The sequence below is a fragment of the Trachypithecus francoisi genome, unplaced genomic scaffold (genome assembly GCF_009764315.1).
Source record: "Trachypithecus francoisi isolate TF-2019V2 unplaced genomic scaffold, Tfra_2.0 Lachesis_group13, whole genome shotgun sequence".
Taxonomy (NCBI): Eukaryota; Metazoa; Chordata; class Mammalia; order Primates; family Cercopithecidae; genus Trachypithecus; species Trachypithecus francoisi.
Window position 1 is genome coordinate 128,967,427 of NW_022681458.1, and position 20,914 is coordinate 128,988,340.

Genomic DNA, 20,914 nt, shown 5'->3' on the forward strand with positions numbered 1-20,914 from the left:
TATGTATTAGTGTGCTAGATGACAAGCATGCAATTTGTAAGCAACATGCTGTAATCCCAGCACTTTGGGAGGCTGAGACAGGCGGATCACGAGGTCAGGAAATCCAGACCATACTGGCTAACACGGTGAAACCCCGTCTCTACTGAAAAATACAAAAAAAATTAGCGGGGTATAGTGGTGGGCGCCTGCAGTCCCGGCTACTTGGGAGGCTGAGGCAGGAAAATGGCGTGAACCTGGGAGGCGGAGCTAGCAGTGAGCCGAGATCTCGCCACTGCACTCCAGCCGGGGCAACAGAGCAAGACTCTGTCTCAAAAACAAAAACAAACAAACAAACAAAAAAAGCAAAATGAAAAGCACTTAGTGCTTTCTGACAGAATTATAGATGTAATTTTAAGAGTTGCTTCTAGCAAGTTAAAAGTGCATACAAAATATGCAACTCTTAGTTAAAGGCTTTATTATCAGTCTTATGTATACAAGTAGTAAATTTTGTCATTGTTTTAGTTACAACCATCTGTAAATAATTTTAAAGACTTACGTGGGGTTCAAATTGAGTGGAATAGAGTATAGATTAAAAGTATACAATTGGCCGGGCGCGGTGGCTCAAGCCTGTAATCCCAGCACTTTTGGGAGGCCGAGACGGGCGGATCACAAAGGTCAGGAGATCAAGACCATCCTGGCTAACACAGTGAAACCCCGTCTCTACTAAAAAATACAAAAAACTAGCTGGGCGAGGTGGTGGCGCCTGTAGTCCCAGCTACTCAGGAGGCTGAGGCAGGAGAATGGCAGGAACCCGGGAGACGGAGCTTGCAGTGAGCTGAGATCCAGCCACGGCACTCCAGCCTGGATGACAGAGCGAGACTCCGTCTCAAAAAAAAAAAAGTATACAATTGACTGGGCGCAGTGGCTCACACCTGTAATCCCAGTACTTTGGGAGGCTGAGGTGGGTGAATCACAAGGTCAGGAGATTGAGACCATCCTGGCTAACACAGTGAAACCCCATCTCTACTAAAAAATACAAAAAATTAGTCAGGAGTGGTGGCACGTGCCTGTAGTCCCACCTACTCAGGAGGCTGAGGCAGGAGAATTGCTTGAATCCAGGAGGTGGAGATTGCAATGAACTGAGATTGCACCACTGCACTCCAGCCTGGGCAACAGAGCAAGACTCAGTCTCTAAATAAATAAATAAAAGAATAATATTAACAAAATAAATGAGTTGAATGCAGTGATCTTTGTTTTCGGCACATCAGAAATTCTTGGTCATTCATGTTTCTTTATGCTGCTGGCTTTTGTGCCCTTGAAGAGTATCATAGTGACCAAAATATATATATGCAGACATTTTTTATTGTTGTTGAAGCCTGATTTAAGAAAAGAAAAATTCATACCTCGTGAACTTGCTATCTGCTGTGTTTCTAATTAAAATATAATACGTATTATCTTCCTGTGCTGGAAAAAAACAAAAAACGGGCCGAGCACAGTGGCTCATGCCTGTAATCCCAGCACTTTGGGAGGCTGAGGCGGGCAGATCATGAGGTCAAGAGATGGAGACAATCCTGGCTAACACGGTAAAACCCCGTCTCTACTAAAAATACAAAAAAAAAAAAAAAAAAAGCCAGGCATGGTGATGGGCACCTGTAGTCCCAGCTACTCGGGAGGCTGAGGCAGGAGAATCGCTTGAACCCGGGAGGCAGAGGTTGCAGTGAGCTGAGATCGCACCACTGCACTCCAGCCTGGACGACAAGAGTGAGACTCCGTCTCAAAAAAGAAAAAGGGGAAATGATGCCAAATATAAATTCAAACCCCCAGGGAGGAAGGAGAAGCACTGGGAATAGTAAATATGTGGGTAAATACACTATTTTTTTTATTGACTTGAGTTCTTTACAAGACCATTGATTGCTTAAAACAGAAATAACATTGGTATATTGTGGGGTGTGTAGCACGTAGAGTAAAATATAATCACACAAAGGATGAAGGTTGTAAGGTTCTTAAATCTACTGTGATTTCTGATGAGGACAGGGCAGGAGAAACTGAAAGGCTAAGGCAGCATATCACTTTCTCTAGCACAGCCATCAAAAAAACGCAAAGCGGCCGGGCGCAGTGGCTCAAGCCTGTAATCCCAGCACTTTGGGAGGCCAAGACGGGCGGATCACGAGGTCAGGAGATCGAGACCATCCTGGCTAACACGGTGAAACCCCGTCTCTACTAAAAAACACAAAAAACTAGCCGGGCGAGGTGGCGGGCGCCTGTAGTCCCAGCTACTCGGAGGCTGAGGCAGGAGAATGGCGGGAACCCGGGAGGCGGAGCTTGCAGTGAGGTGAGAACCGGCCACTGCACTCCAGCCTGGGCGACAGAGCGAGACTCCGGCCCCCCCAAAAAAAAAAACAAAAAACGCAAAGTGTTACAGCCAAAAAGCAAAAGAAGAGGTACAATGGAATGCTTAAAAGTTTTTTAAAAATTAGGGCTGGCGGGCGCGGTGGCACATGCCTGTAATCCCAGCACTTTGGAAGGCCAGGGTGGGCAGATCACCTGAGGTCAGGAGTTCGAGACGAACCTGGCCAACATGGTGAACCCCCGCCCCCTGTCTCTACTAAAAATACAAAAGCTAGCCGGATGTGGTGACGGGTGCCTGTAATCCCAGCTACTTGGGAGGCTGAGGCATGAGAATCACTTGAACCCAGGAGGCACAGGTTGCAGTGAGCCAAGATCATACCACTGCACTCCAGCGAGACTCTGTCTCAGAAAAAAAAAAAAGAAAGAAAAATTAAGGCTGGATGCACTGGCTCTCGTCTGTAATTCTAGCACTTTCAGAGGCCGAAGTGGGAGAATCACTTGAGCCCAGGAGTTAGAGACCAGCCTGGGCAACATAGGAGACTCCATCTCTACAAAAAAAGTTAAAAATGAAAAAAAAAAGTTATTTTAATTAAAAAAATTCCCCTGAAACATAAAACGTGATCAACCCAATTGAAGACAGGAATGGAAGGACAGAAGAATCAGTACAGAGGAGACAAGTGACTAAATAGTAGCCATCAAACTCAAAACTAAAAAACATCAGTAATTACAAGTTAATTTTCTTAAACACTCTAAATAAAAGGCTAAGATTTTCACATTGGACTTTAAAAAGCAATTTACCAGAATTGGCTGGGCGCAGTGGCTCAAGCCTGTAATCCTAGCTCTTTGGGAGGCCGAGACGGGCGGATCACAAGGTCAGGAGATCGAGACCATCCTGGCTAACATGGTGAAACCCCGTCTCTACTAAAAAATACAAAAAACGAGCCGGGTGAGGTGGCGGGCGCCTGTAGTCCCAGCTACTCGGGAGGCTGAGGCAGGAGAATGGCGTAAACCTGGGAGACGGAGCTTGCAGTGAGCTGAGATCCGGCCACTGCACTCCAGCCTGGGCGACAGAGCGAGACTCCGTCTCAAAAAAAAAAAAAAAAAAAAATTTACCAGAATTGCACGTTAAATGAAAGTAGATGGGGTGAAAGAGATCTAGTGGGTGGTCACGGCACTGAGTCACCCATTGATCTGGCAAGATCAACTGGAAGCAACTATTCTGGTGCTCTGGAGCCTGTTCAAACACTTACAACCACCAGGGAAGCACTTCCTGTAGGAAGAGACTGCAGATTAGTGAGTAAGTGGCGTATGTGACCCACCACCATCCCCCTTCCTCAGTGCCACCTCAGCTGTAGGGATGGCTGCCTGCACTCTTGGAACATCTGACTGGTGCCAGGGTGGGCAGTGGTGACCTCCTCCTCCAAAAAAAATTGGATCTGTAAATTTTGGCTGGTCTGGTGTGCCCTGAGGAAGCAGCACAGGCACCTGCTTCAGGTTTGGCCCTCTTGGCAGTGGTGGCAGCTCCTTACCCTTCTATCAGAAGATTTAGCTTCTCGATGGGCGCCACCAACGTGGTGTCCAGGCACTGTGTGGAGGTTGGCCAAGTGGCTTACCTCTCTGGACCTCGTGCCGAAAAGCTGGTTGCGATTATAGATGTTGTTGATGAGAACAGGGCTTTGGTTGGTGGAGCTTGCACTCAGGTAAGGAGACAGGCCATGCTGTTCAAATGCATGCAGCTCACTGACTTTATCCTCAAGTTCCCACACAGTGCCTGCTCCAGAGGCATGGCCAACAAGCCTGGCAGAAGGCAACCACCAATACAAAATGGACAGCCACACAATGGGCCAAGAAGAGTGAAGCCAGAGAAGGGGAAGCCAAAATGATAGATGCTGATCATTTTAGTCATGAAGGCAAATAAAATAAGGAACAGAGTGATCAAGAATGAAATTAAGAAGCTTCAAAAGACTGCTCTCCTGAAAGCTTCTCCCCAGATAGCACCTGTTGCCCAGGCTGGAGTGCCAATGGCATGATCCTGTGTCACTGCAACCTCTGCCTCCCAGGTTCAAGCAATCCTCCCACCTCGGCCTCCCAAGTAGCTGGGACTACAGGCACGTGCCACCATGCCAGGCTAGGTTTTTTTGTTTTTTGTTTTGTATTTTTGGTAGAGATGGGATTTAGCTATGTTGGCCAGGCTGGTTTCAAACTCCTAACCTCAAGTGATCCGCTGGTCTCTGCCTCCCAAAGTGCTGGAATTATAGGCGTCAGCCACCGGACCCAGCCAAGAACAAATGTCTGTAAACATACAAACTAACAAAACTGGGACAAAAAGGACTAGAAAATCAGACTACACCCATAACAAGTAAGGAGATTGAAACAATAATCAAAAAACTCCCAATAAAGAAAATCCCAGGACCTGATAGCTTTACTGGTGAACTCTACTGAATATTTAGAGATTAATGTACCACTGTTTCTCAAACTCATCCAGAAAATCCAAGAAGGAAGAACACTTCTGAACTCATTCTATGAGGCCAGCATTACTCTGATACCAAAGCTTTGTATCTTGTAGGGTACAAAGATCTTTTTTTTTTTTTTTTTTTTTTTGAGACGGAGTCTCGCTCTAGCCCGGGCTGGAGTGCAGTGGCCAGATCTCAGCTCACTGCAAGCTCCGCCTCCCGGGTTTACGCCATTCTCCTGCCTCAGCCTCTGGAGTAGCTGGGACTACAGGCTCCCGCCACCTCGCCCGGCTAGTTTTTTGTATTTTTTAGTAGAGACGGGGTTTCACCGTGTTAGCCAGGATGGTCTCGATCTCCTGACCTCGTGATCCGCTCGTCTCGGCCTCCCAAAGTGCTGGGATTACAGGCTTGAGCCACCGCGCCCGGCCCAAAGATCTTACAAGAAAACTGGAGGCTAACCTTCCTTATGAAGAAGCAAAAATTCTCAACAAAATACTACCGAACCAAATCCAGCAGTATATTAAATTGATTATACACCATGAGCAAGTGGAATTTATCCCCAGAACAAGGGTAGTTCAACATAGAAAAAATACCACACCATATTAATAGAATGAAAGAAAAACACTAGATTCAGCCAGGGGCAGTGTCTCATGCCTGTAATCCCAGCACTTTGGGAGGCTGAGGTTGATGGATCACTTGAGGCCCAGAATTCAAGACCAGCTTGGCCAACATGGCGAAACCCCGTCTCTAGTAAAAATACAAAAATTAGCCAGGTGTGGTGGCGGACGCCTGTAATCCCAGCTACTCAGGAGGCTGAGGCAGGAGAATCGCTTGAACCTGGGAGGTGGAGGTTGCAGTGAGCCAAGACCGTGCCACTGCACTCCAGCCTGAATGACAGAGTGAGACTTCATCTAAAAAATAATAATAATAAATAAAAGATTATCTCAGTTGATTTTAAAAAATTGATTAAATTCAATACCCTTTCATGATAAAAACACTCAATAAACTAGGAATAGAAGGGAATATTCCCTGCATGATAAAGATTGTATGTGAAAAATCCATATCATACTCAGTGGTGTAAGACTAAAATCTTTCCCCCTAAGATCAGGAAAAAGACAATGATGCCCACTTTTGCCACCTCTATTCAACATAGTACTAAAAGTTGTGGCTGGAGAAATTAGGCAAGAAAAAGAATAAAAGACACCCAACTTTTTTTGTGTGTGACAGGCCTCACTCTGTCACCCAGGCTGGGGTACAGTGACATGATCCCAGCCCACCGTGGCCTCAGCCTCCTTGGCTCAGGTGATTCTCCCACCTCAGCCTCCTGAGTAGCTAAGACTACAAGCATGTGCCACCACACCTGGCTAAGTTTTGTATTTTTTATTGAGATAGGATTTTGCCATATTGCTCAGGCTGGTCTCGAACTCCTGGGCTCCCACCTCAGCCTCCCAAAGTGCTGGGGCTACAGGCATGAGCCACTGTGCCTGAATATACCCAAATTGGAAAAGAAGTTATCTCTGTTCACAGATCATACGACCTTATATATAGAAAACCCTAAGGAATCCACAAAAACTGTTAGCACTAAATAATGAATTCAGCAATGTTGTAGGATACAAAATGAACACACAAATAGTAGTATTTCTAAACACTAGCAATGAACAATCCAAAAAGAAATTCCACTTGCATATCATCAAAAAAGAGTAAAATGCTTAGGAGTAAAACACAGATGAGAAAGGCTATATACTAAACTACACAACATTAGTGAAAGAAATTGAAGTTCTAATAAATGTAAAGACAAAGTATTTACATTTATTTATCCATGCATGTGTTCATGAATTGGAAAATGTAATGTTGTTAAAATGACAATACTCTGCAAATTGATCTAAAGATTCAATATATTTTTGTCAAAATCCCATGGTTATTTTCTGCAAAAATATAAATATTCATCCTAAAATACATATAGAATTTTAGCAGACCCTGAATATTCAAGGCATTCTTGATAAAACAGAACAGTGTTGGAGGACACATACTTCCCAATTTGAAAACTTACTACAAAGCTACAGTATTCAAAACAGTATGGTATCAGCATAAGGATAAACATGTAAACAGATTGAATTGAAAGAAAAACCCTTATATATGTGGTCAATCGACTTTTGATATGGGTGTAAAAGCAATTAAATAAAGTAAGAACAGGCTGGGCGTGGTGGCTCACGCCTGTAATTCCAACACTTTGGGAGGCCAAGACGGGTGGATCATGAGGTCAGGAATTCAAGACCAGCCTGGCCAAGATGATGAAATCCTACCTCTACTAAAAATACAAAAAAATTAGCTGGGCATGGTGGTGGGCACCTGTAATCCCAGCTACTCGGGAGGCTGAGACAGAGAATTGCTTGAATCCAGGAGGCAGAGGCTGCAGTGAGCTGAGATCATGCCTCTGTACTCCAGCCTGGGCAACAGCTCGACTCCATCTCAGAGAAAATAAAACAGTAAGAACAGTCTTTTCAAAAAATAGTGCTGAGACAACTGAATAGCCACATGCAAGAGGATGAAGTTTAACTCTGCTTCGGCAATGGTTTCTTCAGTATACCACCAAAAGCACAGGTAACAGAAGAAAAAAACAGATAAATTGGAATTCATTAAAATAAAAAGTTTGTGTGCATCAAGGGTCGTCATGAGACAACCTAGGGAATAAGAATAATATTTGTACATCATACATCTGATGACAGATTAATACCAGATCATATAGGAAACTCCTACAACTAAGCAGAAAAAAAAACTAAAAAAGCAAACAAAAGACCCGCCCAGTGAAAAACTGGGTGAAGGACTTGAATAGACATTTCGCAAAGAAGAGATACAAATGAACAATAAGCTCGTGAAAAGATCTTCAATATCATTAGTCATTAAAAAACTGCAAATCAAAATCTCAATTTAAAAACTCCAACTATAATTATGCGGTAACATGGATATTTCCCTTTTAGCTGTCAATTATTCCTCCGTGTTTTTATTATTTTTAGACATGAGGTCTCCTTATGTTGCTGAGGATGGACTTGAATTCCTGGGCTCAAATGATTCCCCCACCTTAGCCTCCTGAGTAGCTGGTAGTACAGGTGCCCACCAGCATGCTTGGCTTGCACCGTGTATTTTTTTGTTGCAATTTTTATTGTGGTGCAATACATAGAACATAAAATTTACCATTTTAACCATTTTTATATGTACAGTTTAGTGGTCTTAAGTACATTCAGTGTTGTGCAACCATCACCACTATTCATTTCCAGCACTTTTTCATCATCCTATTCAGAAACTCTGTGCCCTTTAAATAATCATTCTCCCTTCTTTCCTCTCTCCAAGTCCCTAGTAACTTTTTAAATTTTATTTTATTTTATTTTTGTTTTAAGACAGGGTCTTACTCTATCGCCCAGGCTGGAGTACAGTGGCGCCATCTCTGCTCACTGCACCCTCCATCTCCCGGGTTCCAGGAGGCATGCCCCCTCGTGCCTCAGCCTCCCAAGTAGCTGAGATTACAGGTGCGTGCTACTACACCCGTCTAATTTTTGTATTTTTAGTAGAGTTGGGGTTTCACCATGTTGGCCAGGCTGGTTTTGAACTCCTGACCTCAGGTGATCCACCCGCCTCAGCCTCCCAAAGTGCTGGGATTGCAGGTGAGAGCCACTGCCCGGGGCCCAGCCCCTAGTAAATCCTGTCTGTATGAATTTGCCTATTCTGGGTACCTCATGTAGGTGGGATCACAATATTTGCTCTTTTATGCCTAGCTTAATTTCACTTAGCATAGTGTCCTCAAAGTTCATCCACTTTGTAGCATGCCTTAGTCAGCTCTGCTGCCTAACAAAATGCCACAGACTGGGTGGCTTCAAACAGTGGTCCCCAACCTTTTCGGCAGCAGGGACTGCTTTTGTGGAAGACAATTTTTCCACGGCGTGTTGCTGAGGGTATGGTTTCAGGATGAAACTGTGCCACCCTCAGATCGTCAGGCATTAGTTGTTAGTTAGATTCTGGTAAGGAGTGCGCAACCTGGATCCCCCGCATATGCAGTTCACGATAGGGTTTGCGCTCCTGTGAGAATCTAACCAGGCCGCTGATCTGAGAGGCGGAGCTCAGGCAGTGATGCTGGCTCACCCGCCTCCCCGCTCCTGCTGTGCGGCCTGCTTCCTAGCAGGCCAGAGACACCGGCTTTGGAGACCCTGGCTTAAGCAACGGAAATGTACTTCTCCACCATCTGGGAAGTGGGGAGCCCCTGTGCCCGGCTGCCAATGTCTGGGAAGTGAGGAGCGCCTCTGCCCAGCTGCCAACCGTCCGGGAAGTGAAGACCCCCTCTGCCCGGCTGCCAACCGTCCAGGAAGTGAGGAGCGCCTCTGCCCGGCTGCCACCATATCTGGGATGTCAGGAGCGCCACTGCCCAGATGCCCACCTTCTGGCAAGTGAGGACCCCCTCTGCCCGGCTGCCCACCGTCTGGGAAGTGAGGTGCCCCTCTGCCTGGCCGCCCATCTGGGAAGTGAGGTGCCCCTCTGCCCGGCCACCCCACCATCTGGCAAGTGAGGAGCACCTCTGCCTGGCCGCCCATCTGGGAAGTGAGGTGCCCTTCTGCCCGGCTGCCCACCATCTGGGAAGTGAGGTGCCCCTCTGCCCGGCCACCCCACCTTCTGGCAAGTGAGGACCCCCTCTGCCCGGCCGCCCATCTGGGAAGTGAGGTGCCCTTCTGCCCGGCTGCCCACCATCTGGGAAGTGAGGTGCCCCTCTGCCCGGCCACCCCACCATCTGGCAAGTGAGGAGCACCTCTGCCTGGCCGCCCATCTGGGAAGTGAGGTGCCCTTCTGCCCGGCTGCCCACCATCTGGGAAGTGAGGTGCCCCTCTGCCCGGCCACCCCACCATCTGGCAAGTGAGGAGCACTTCTGCCTGGCCGCCCATCTGGGAAGTGAGGTGCCCCTCTGCCCGGCCACCCCACCTTCTGGCAAGTGAGGACCCCCTCTGCCCAGCCGCCCATCTGGGAAGTGAGGTGCCCTTCTGCCCGGCTGCCCACCATCTGGGAAGTGAGGTGCCCCTCTGCCCGGCCACCCCACCATCTGGCAAGTGAGGAGCACCTCTGCCTGGCCGCCCATCTGGGAAGTGAGGTGCCCCTCTGCCCGGCCACCCCACCTTCTGGCAAGTGAGGACCCCCTCTGCCCGGCCGCCCATCTGGGAAGTGAGGTGCCCTTCTGCCCGGCTGCCCACCATCTGGGAAGTGAGGTGCCCCTCTGCCCGGCCGCCCATCTGGGAAGTGAGGAGCGCCTCTGCCCGGCCACTGCCCCCCTGTCTGGGAATTGAGGAGCGCCTTTTTTTTTTTTTTTTTGGAGACAGGAGTCTCGCGCTGTTGCCAGGCTTGAGTGCAGTGGCACAATCATCTTGGCTCACTGCAACCTCTGTCTCCTGGGTTCAAGTGATTCTCCTGCCTCAGCCTCCTGAGTAGCTGGAATTACAGGCTGTGATCCGCCCGCCTTGGCCTCCCACAGTGCTGAAATTACAGGCCTGAGCCACCGCGCCCGGCCCTCTATGTTCAACTTTTTAAGAAACCACCATACTGTTTTCCACAGCGGCTGCACCGTTTTACATTCCAACCAACAACGCTCAAGTGTTCTAATTTCTCCACATTTTCATTAACATTTTTTTTTCTTTTTCCTTCTCTTCTTCCCTTCCTTCCTACAACTATCCTATTGGGTGTGAAGTGGTATCTTACTGTGTGTGTGTGTTTTTTTTTTTGAGACAGGGTCTTGCTCTGTCACCCAGGTTGGAGTGCAGTGGTGTGATCACAGCTCACCTCAGCCTTGACCTTTTCTGGCTCAAGCGATCCTCCTACTGCAGCCTCTGGAGAAGCTGGGACCACAGGCGCACACCACCGCACCCACTAACCTTTGTATTTTTGTTGAGACAGGGTTTCACCATGTTGCCCAGGCTGGTCTGAAACTCCTGGGCTCGAGTGATCTGCCCACCTTGGCCTCCCAAAGTGCTGGGATTACAGGTGTGAGCCACCATGCCTGGCCGAGCATCTTTTCATTTGCTTTTTTACCATTTGTATGTCTTCCTTGGAAAAATTACTCAGATCTTCTGGCCATTTAAAAAAATGGGCTATTTTTCATTATTGAATGGAGAGAGTTCTATATATATTCTAGATACAAGACTCTTATCAGACACGTGCATATCTATCTATCTATGTGTATATATCTTGATGTGTCACCAAGGCTGGAGTGTTGTGGTTCAATCATGGCTCACTGCAACCTCAACATCCTAGGCCTAAGTGATCCCCTCATGTCAACCTCCCCCGTAGTTGGGACCACACGTGTGCCAGCACACCTGGCTAATTTTTGTATTTTTTTTTAACACATTTTTGTATTTTGTTGAGGATTTCTTCTGTCTCTACACATAAGAAATATTTCTCTGTAGTTTTGTGTTGTAACGTTTCTGTTTCAGTTTGTTTGATTTTTGACCTCATATTGAAGGGGAGTTAGCAGTATTTATTTTGAGAAAATAAATCCACATTTATAATGCCCTTACCAAATAATATAAAATATATTTTTATAAAACTTAAAAAGGATTAGGAGATATACCTAATGTAAATGATGAGTTAATGGGTGCAGCACACCAACATGGCACATGTATACATATGTAACAAACCTGCACATTGTGCACATGTACACTAGAACTTAAAGTATAATAATAATAATAATAAAAAGACAATCAACAAGAAAAAAAAGACAAAAAACAAAAAAAAAACTTAAAAAGGTTAATCAACAAAGCAAGGGGAGAATGTGACAAAATTATTTGGTCACACAAGTAATGCTTGTTATGTTGAAAACGTAATGAACAGAGAAAAGCAAAAAGAAAAACCTGGCCGGGCGCGGTGGCTCAAGCCTGTAATCCCAGCACTTTGGGAGGCCGAGACGGGCGGATCAGGAGGTCAGGAGATCGAGACCATCCTGGCTAACAAGGTGAAACCCCGTCTCTACTATAGAATACAAAAAACTAGTCGGGCGAGGTGGCGGGCACCTGTAGTCCCAGCTACTCGGGAGGCTGAGGCAGGAGAATGGCGTGAACCCGGGAGGTGGAGCTTGCAGTGAGCTGAGATCTGGCCACTGCACTCCAGTCTGGGCGACAGAGGGAGACTCCGTCTCAAAAAAAAGAAAAAAAGAAAAACCTGCTATCAGCGATTACTACTATTAACATTTTCACATATTTGCATCTATATCCACATATACATCTATATTAAAAGTAGGACATATTGTATCTACTACTTTTCATTTATATTTATTTATTTTTGAGACAGAGTCTTGCCCTTTTGCCCAGGCTGGAGTGCGGTGGACGATCTCAGCTCACTGCAACCTCTGCCTCCCGGGCTCAAGTGATTCTCCTGCTTCAGCCTCCCAAGTAGCTGAGACTACAGGCACCCGCCACTGCACCTAGCTAAGTTTTGTATTTTTAGTATAGACAGGGTTTCACCATGTTGGCCAGGCTGGTCTGGAACTCCTGACCTCAAATGATCCCCCTGCCTCAGCCTCCCAAAGGGCTGGGATTACAGACATGAGCCACTGCGTCTAGCCTTGTATCTACCACTTTTTAAAAGACAGTTTTACTTAGCAATTTTGTATATGAATGCAGTTGTATGTCTCTTCAGGTGCTTTAAGCTGCGTGTAAGAGAAAGCCCTGCTAGGGCTGGCACACCCACTCAGAAAATATTCTAATGCTTACACATCAGAAGCCAGAGCGAGGACGGTCTTCTGTCTGAAAGGTTCAGGTGTTCCGAGACGTCCTTAGGACTCAGGTTCTTCCTGCCTCCCTGCCCCATCATCCATAGCATCAGCTCTGTGTTAGGATGGCTGCCGGCAGCATGCGGTGCTACATGCTCCCTTGTCCGCACGGTGGGAGGACCTGGCTTCCCACAGCGATCACCCTGGATTTAGTGTCAGAAGAGACCTTTCCCGAAGATTGGGCAAGCCTCTCCTGTTCCAGAGCCAGCCACTGGGCACAAACCAAGCCTGTCCCTTGAACTGAGGCTAATTACTCAGCCTCATTACTGCTATTTCAGGTGGGCTGGGAGAGGGGTGTGGCTTTAGCATGTCCATCACAGTGTGCACCACGAAAGTTAAAAAAGTCAAGTAGTGCTTAAAAATATCAATGAGCTGGCCAGGCGCGGTGGCTCATGCCTGTAATCCCAGCACTTTGGGAGGCCAAGGTGGGTGGATCACTTGAGGTCAGGAGTTCCAGACCAGTGTGGCCAACATGGTGAAACCTCATCTCTACTAAAAATATACAATTTAGCCAGGCTTGGTGGCGTGCGCCTATAGTCCCAGCTACTTGGTAGGCTGAGGCAGGAGAATTAATTGGACCCGGGAGGCGGAGGTTGCAGTGAGCTGAGATCATGCCTTTGCACTCCAGCCTGGGCAACAAGAGCGAAACTCCATCTCAAAAAAAAAAAAAAAAAAGAAAGAAAGAAAGAAGAAAGAAAAAAAATATATATCAATGAGTCTGGGTGCTGTGGCTCACACCTGCAGTCCCAGAATTTTGGGAGGCCAGGGAGAGCAGACCACTAAAGCCCAGAAGTTTGAGACCAACCTGGGCAACATTGCAAGACCCTGTCTCTTTTTTTTAAAAGTCACATACACACACACACACACACACACCAGCAAATTGCTGACCCACTGTGTTTCATCTAGAGGCAAATATTTTTCAACTCTTTATGCTATTTTTCCCAGGATTCCCCTCCAAGTTTCTCAAGCATATCCTCCTGTCCTCCTGCGCTACCACTGCTCGGTACCTAGTGTGGAGACTGAGGACTCCCTCCACTCCCCTACAGCTGCATCTCCCACCTCCCCTCTTCCCCTCCTACGGCATCAAGCTTAGGAACCATTATGACTGGGATTGTGCCCCCTACATATGTTGAAGCCCCAAGACCCCACATGGCTGTATTCGGGGGTAGGGCTGTTAAAGAGGTAGTTACACTTAAATAAGGTCATAAGGGACCGTATGAGAGGAAGAGGCACTGGGCGTGGGTGTACACAGAGAAGGGCCACGTCAGGATACAGGGAGAAGACAGAAGACGGCCGGCTGCAAGTCAAGGAGAGCAGCCCCAGGGGAAAACAACCCTGCCAGCACGTTGATCGTGGGCCTCCAGCCTCCAGAACTGTGAGCAAGTCAATGTCTGCTGTTTAAGCCTCCCCGTCTGTGGTATTTTGTTATGGCAGTTCTAGGAGACTAATACAGTGTTAATCATTAGTAATTATCAGACAAATACAGTATCAATTTGGCTAAATCAATAGTGATTTAATAATTATAATTATGCAAATGTTGTTTGCTGCTGAAGCAAGCTGTGTACTATAACTTTTTTCCTTTCTGGAATAACTTATTTTGTTTTAACCAGAGGGTAAAATCTCTCTGTCTTTGTCTCTGTCTCTTTTGTGTCTAGTTTTTTTTTTTTCTTTTTTTTTTTTTTGAGACGGAGTTTCACTCTGTTGCCCAGGCTGGAATGCAATGGCACAATCTCAGCTCACTGCAACCTCCGCCTCCTGAGTTCAAGCGATTCTCCTGTCTCAGCCTCCCGAGGAGCTGGGATTACAGGCTCGTGCCATCATACCCAGCTAATTTTTGTATTTTTAGTAGAGACGGGGTTTCACCATGTTGGTCAGGCTGGTCTCAAACTCCTGATCTCAAGTGATCCACCTGCCTTGGACTCCCAAAGTGCTGGGATTACAGAGGTGAGCCACCACACAGGGCCTCTCGTCATTTTCTATACATCAGTTTTTCCCCCAAGAGGTCCAACAGAAAATGCCTTTCTATCTTCTTCCCAACTCCACACCTCAAATCCACGGTTTGTGCCTGCCACCCTCCATCCTCGGGTGGGCCCCATTCTGGCCGGTGGGCTCGAGGCCAGGGTTCTACTGCCCCTCCCCAGCCCGCCCTTCCATTTGCCTCTCCCCTGGTGGAGCCTGTGTTCCGGGTTCAACGGCTTCCTCTCTTTTGGCTTCCCACCTTGTTTTCCTTTGTGAACAAGAATGCACGGCAGGTGTCTTGGAGTCCTTGCACACCTGAAGATGTTTTAAGTCTCCCTGACACTTGGCTGAAAATGAAATTTGAGGCTGGGAGTTATTTTCCTACCTTATTGTTGAGGATTTTCAGTTGTTTCTACTTTTTCATATTATCAAGGCTGTGTTAGGTGCTACCAATTTCATTGTATTTTTTATTGGAAGAGACAAGGTCTGGCTCTGTAGCCCAGGCTGGAGCGCAGGTGGGGCCATCACAGCTCACTGTAATCCCTAACTCCTGGGCTCAAGTGATCCTCCTGCCTCAGCCTCCTGAAGCACAGGGACTACAGGTGCACACCATGATGCCCAGCCTAGTGCTTTAAAAAAAAAAAAAAAAAAAAAAAAAACAAAACAGCTAAACCGGCCGGGTGCGGTGGCTCAAGCCTGTAATCCCAGCACTTTGGGAGGCCGAGACGGGCGGATCACGAGGTCAGGAGATCAAGACCATGCTGGCTAACACGGTGAAACCCCGTCTCTACCAAAAATACAAAAAACTAGCCGCGTGAGGTGGCGGGCGCCTGTAGTCCCAGCTACTCGGGAGACTGAGGCAGGAGAATGGCGTAAACCTGGGGGGCGGAGCTTGCAGTGAGCTGAGATCCGGCCACTGCACTCCAGCCTGGGCGACAGAGCGAGACTCCGTCTCAAAAAAAAAAAAAAAAAACCAGCTAAACCAATTCTCTAGGATAAAGTCCTAAATGGGTCAAAGGTGGACACATTTTTAAAGGTTTAAAACAATACATGTTGCACAATGCCTTCCAGCACCATCCTATTTGAGTGCCTTTGTTTTGTGCTGTTTTTGTATTTTCATCAGACCTGAATATCAACACTTTAAAAAGTTGTTCGCCAGCTTGATGAGGAAAATGATGTTTAGAGATCTGGCTCTAGTAGGGTGGGAGGTGCCGTGAGGTATGAGGCAGGACCTGGGCCTGCTCCCACCTTCCTCGCCAGCTCCAGGAGATGAGCGCCGGCAGGCGCGTCTCTGCTGTGCTCCCAGGGCTGGCGGGAGGACGGCGCAGGGCAAGTGCTGGAGGCAGTCTCTCCCAGGGGTCCCCGGCATGCTCTGCTTCCTGTTATCCCTCTGTGCAAGTATACATACGAACATGAAGATGGGAGTAAACCTAAGCTCTACACATGACCCGAGAGGGAATGCCAGGGTGAAAATGTACCTCACCCCGCCCTGGCCATGGAACCCTGGATAAGTCATGGTGGCAGCCAGCTATTACAAATAAAGCTATCACAGACATTCATGTACAAGCCTTTGCATGGATGTGGATTTTCATTCCTCCTGGGCACATATTTAGGAATGGGAAGGTGGGATTATATGAAAGGTAAATGTTTAACTTTTTAAAAGACTGCCTAGCTGATTTCCAAAAATAATTTTACCATTTTTCATTTCCACCAGCAGAGTGTGAGGCTCGCTGTTTTGCTGCACTTTTGCTTTTACAATTTTAGCCATTCTGGGGCTGGGCATGATGGCTCATGCCTGTAATCTCAGTGCCTGGGAGGCCAAGATGGGAGAATCCTTGAGGCCAGGAGTTGGAGAACAACCTGGGCAACATAGTGACACCCTGTCTCTACAAAACAAAAATAAGTAAATAAAATAAAATGAAAAATTAGCCCACACAACTGTAGTCCTAATGAGAGGAGAAGCCAGCTGGACTTCCTGGGTTGAGTGGGGACTTGGAGAACTTTTCTGTCTTATAAGAGGATTGTAAAATGTACCAACCAGCACTCTGTAGCTAGGATCGTAAAACGCACCAATCAGTGCTCTGTAGCTAGCAAGAGGATTGTAAAATGCACCAATCAGTGCTCTGTGAAACACACCAATCAGCAGGATCCTAAAAATAGCCAATCGCAGGGAGGGATTGAAAAAAGGGCATTCTGATAGGACAGAAATGGAACATGGGTGGGGACAAATAAGAGTAAAAGCTGGCCACCCCCCAAGCCAGCAGCAGCAACCTGCTCAGGTCCCCTTCCATGTTCTTTTGCTCTTCACAATAAATCTTGCTGCTGCTCACTTTTTGGGTCCATGCCACTTTTAAGAGCTGTGCTGTAACACTCACTGCAAATACTGTGAAGATCAAATACAAGATCAAATACGCGAATACAAGAATGTAGCTTCAATCTTGAAGTCAGCAAGACCATGAACCCCCAGCGGCAGGAACCAAAGCTCCGGATACCCTAGCTCCTCTGGAAGCTGAGGCGGGAGGATCACTTGAAACCAGAAGTTACAGCTTACCCTAAGTTTCTGTCACTGCAGTCTAGCCTGGGCCACACAGTAAAACCCTGTCTCTCAAAATGAAAATTAGCCTTTCTAGTGGAGATATAGTGGTATCTTATAGAAGTTTTTGTTTTCATTGAAGTTTTAATCTGCATTTCCTTAATGATAGTGAGGTTATTTTTTCACGTCCTTATTTGTCACCTGTAGAGCATCTCTGGTGAAGTCTCTGTTCAAAACTGGCCGGGCTTGGTGGCTCACGTTTGTAATCCCAGGACTTTGGGAGGCCAAGGTGGGTGGATCACCTGAAGTCAGGAGTTTGAGACCAGCCTGGCCAACATGATGAAACCCCATCTCTACTAAAAATACAAAAATCGGCCAGGTGTGGTGACACGTACACGTAATCCCAGCTTCTTGGGGGGGCTGAGGCAGGAGAATCGCTTGAACCTGGGAGGCAAAGAGGTTGCAGTGAGCTGAATTAGCACCACTGCACTCCAGCCTGGGTAACAGAGAGAAACTCTTTCAAAAAAAAAAAAAAAAAAAATTGAACTGTTTGTCTTACTATGTTATAATAGCTGTATATATATTCTAGATACAAGTATATGTTTTGGAAATAATTTCCATTTGTGGCTTGCTTTTTCATTTTTGTAATTTTTTTTTTTTTTTTTTGAGGCGGAGTCTCGCTCTGTCGCCCAGGCTGGAGTGCAGTGGCACAATCTCTGCTCACTGCAAGCTCCGCCTCCCAGGTTCACGCCATTCTCCTGCTTCAGCCTCCCGAGTAGCTGGGACTACAGGCACCCGCCACCATGCCTGGCTAATTTTTTGTATTTTTATAGAGACGGGGTTTCACTGTATTAGCGAGGGTGGTCTCGATCTCCTGACCTTGTGATCCGCCTGCCTTGGCCTCCCAAAGTGCTGGGATTACAGGTGTGAGCCACGGCGCCCGGCCAACTAGTTGTTGGTCTGTAATCCCAGCACTTTGGGAGACTGAGGTGAATGAATCATCTGAGGTCAGGAGTTCGAGACCAGCCTGACCAACGTGGTAAAACCCCGTCTCTACTAAAAATACAAAAACTAACCAGCCATGGTGGCGCATGCCTGTAATCCCAGCTACTAGGGAGGCTGAGACAAGAGAATCGCTTGACCCTGGGAGGTGGAGGTTGCAGTGAGCTGAGATCGTGCCATAGCACTCCAGCCTGGGCAATAAGAGTGAAACTCTGTCTCAAAAAGATAAAGTAACTGTAACTTTTTCGGCTGGCACCATCTTCCAGTGATTCGCCAAAATGACTAACACGGAAGGAAAGAAGAGAGGCCCCCGATATATTTTCTCTAGGCCTTTTGGAAAACATGGAGTTGTTCCTCTGGTCACATGTGTGTGAATCTATAAGAAAGGTGATATTGTAGACATCGAGGGAAGGTACTGTTCAAAAAGGAATGCCCACAAGTGTTACCATGGCAAAACTGGAAGAGTTTACAGTGTTACCCAGCATGCTCTTGGCATTGTTGTAAACGAACACATTCGGGGCAAGATTCTTGCCAAGAGAATTAATGTGCAGCCGAGATAACTTCCTGAAATGCGTGAAGGAAAATGATCAGAAAAAGAAAGAAGCCAAAGAGAAAGGTGCCTGGGTTCAACTGAAGTGCCAGCCTGTTCTACCCAGAGAAGCACACTGTGTGAGAACCAATGGCAAGGAGCCTGAGCCGCTGGAACCTATTCCCTATGGATTCAGGGCATCATAGGTGTTAACGAAACAAAAAGACCTCTGGACTGTGAAAATGTTTCTCTTCATCGAGTCAGAGTGTGGTGTCCTTTCCCCCAAAGAAATACTTAAAGCAAATTTTAATTGGATCCTAATTCATTCTGTAATGTCTTTACTATCCAAATTTAATGTATTTCTTGCTGAAAGATGTGAGGTAGCTTATTGTGCAACAAATTACTCGACTGGTTAGAAAACGGTCAGACACCAGGCGCAGGGCACAGTGGCCCACGCCGGTAGTCCCAGCACTTTGGGAGGCTGAGGTGGGTGGACCACTGAAACCCCCATCTCTACAAAAAATACAAAATTAGCTGGGTGTGGTGGTGGGCGCCTGTAACCCCAGCTGCTTGGGAGGCTGAGGCAGGAGAATCACTTGAACTGGAGAGATGGAGGTTGCAGTGAGCTAAGACTGCACTGCAGCCTGGGTGACAGAGCAAGACTGTCTCAAAAACAAAACAAAAAAAAGAAAATGGCCAGATATTATTTATGAAACATTTTTACTGGTTTGAAGATAGTCCCTCATGGGTTCTATCATGGAAGAAATAAAGTAATTTATAAAAATAAAATAACTATAGACTCACATGAAGTTGCAAAATCAGTACATAGAGTGCCATTACCCATCCTCATCTTCCCTCAAGTATTACTACTTATGTAACTGTAGTATAATAGCTAACTCAGGAAACTGACAGGCTACCATCCTGGTAATTGGACTTCAGACCTCATTCAGCTTTCATCAGTTTTGATATGTACTCATATGTGTGTGTGGTTCTCTGTGATTTAATCTCATGTATAGAATGACCGGACCGCCGCCACAATCAATATGGAAGTATTTCATCACCATGAAGAAATTCCCTGGGCTACCCTTTATAGTTGCACTCACCTCCTGCACCCCGCCCCTGTCTCTCAGCAACTGTTAATCTGTACTTTATTTCTATAGTTTGATCATTTTCAAAATGTTATCATACAATATATGAACTATACTACAGTATGTAACCTTTTGCTACTGACTTTCTTCCTGTAAACACGGTTGCCTTGAGATCCGTCTAAGTGGATGAGTGGATCAATAGTTGCTACTTCGTATTGCTGAGTAGCATTCCACTGTATGGATGTACACTCCATCCAGAGTGTGTATCCAGAGTATCCAGGAGTGTTTTTTTTTTTTTTTTGAGAGAGGGTCTCACTCTGTTGCTCAGGCTGGAGTGCAGTGGTACGATCTTTAGGTAGGCTCACTGCAGCCTCTACCTTCAGGCTCAAGGGATCCTCCCACTTCAGCCTCCTGAGTAGCTGGGACCACAGGGGCATGCCACTGTCACAGGTAGTTAGACAGGCATGGGTGGGGCAGGAGAGGACTCTTCCCCCACCCACTAGAAATGTCAGGTGATGGTTTGACAATATTCACATTGCCTTTCTCAAAATGGTAATTCGGCAGCCGGCACCAAAAAGAGACAAGCTCCCGCTGATCCACAGCTGTTAACATTGAAGTGTGAATTGAATGCAGGCACTAGGGAGAAGCAAAAAGGGCTTCCAATGAAGTCTCAGGGATTGGGCGAGTGAGCCTGGGCATGCGTATTAAGAGACAAGATGGCTGAGTGTGATTTTCCAGGGGCTCTCCGCCAGAAAAGGGAAGAAGGCCTCAGATGGACACGCATGCAACTTGCTACTAAACCCACTGTGCGTGCTCGCCTTCCACGGGTGAGGAGGGCACTGCAGGCGGGCAGCCCACCCTGAGGGAAGAATTATGGGAAAGGAGCGCAGGATGCTGGAGGTGGGTCAGCCTATAGTCCCAGGTGCAAGGTTCAGCACGGCACTTGTTCTTCAAACTGCCTGCCTGGGTCCCTTCCAAGTGTACCTTCCTTTCTTTCCTGTTCTAAAGCCTTTTCAATAAGTTTCCACTCCTGCTCTGAAACTTGCCTCGGTCTCTTTTTCTGCCTTATGCCCCTCAGTTGAATTCTTTCTTCTGAGGAGGCAAGAATTGAGGTTGCTGCAGACCCGTCAGGATTCGCCACTGGTAACTCAGCTGCCGGTCACCGGTAGCTAATTTTTGGTACACACCAAAATTACACCTGGCTAATTTTTGGTATTTTTTTGTAGA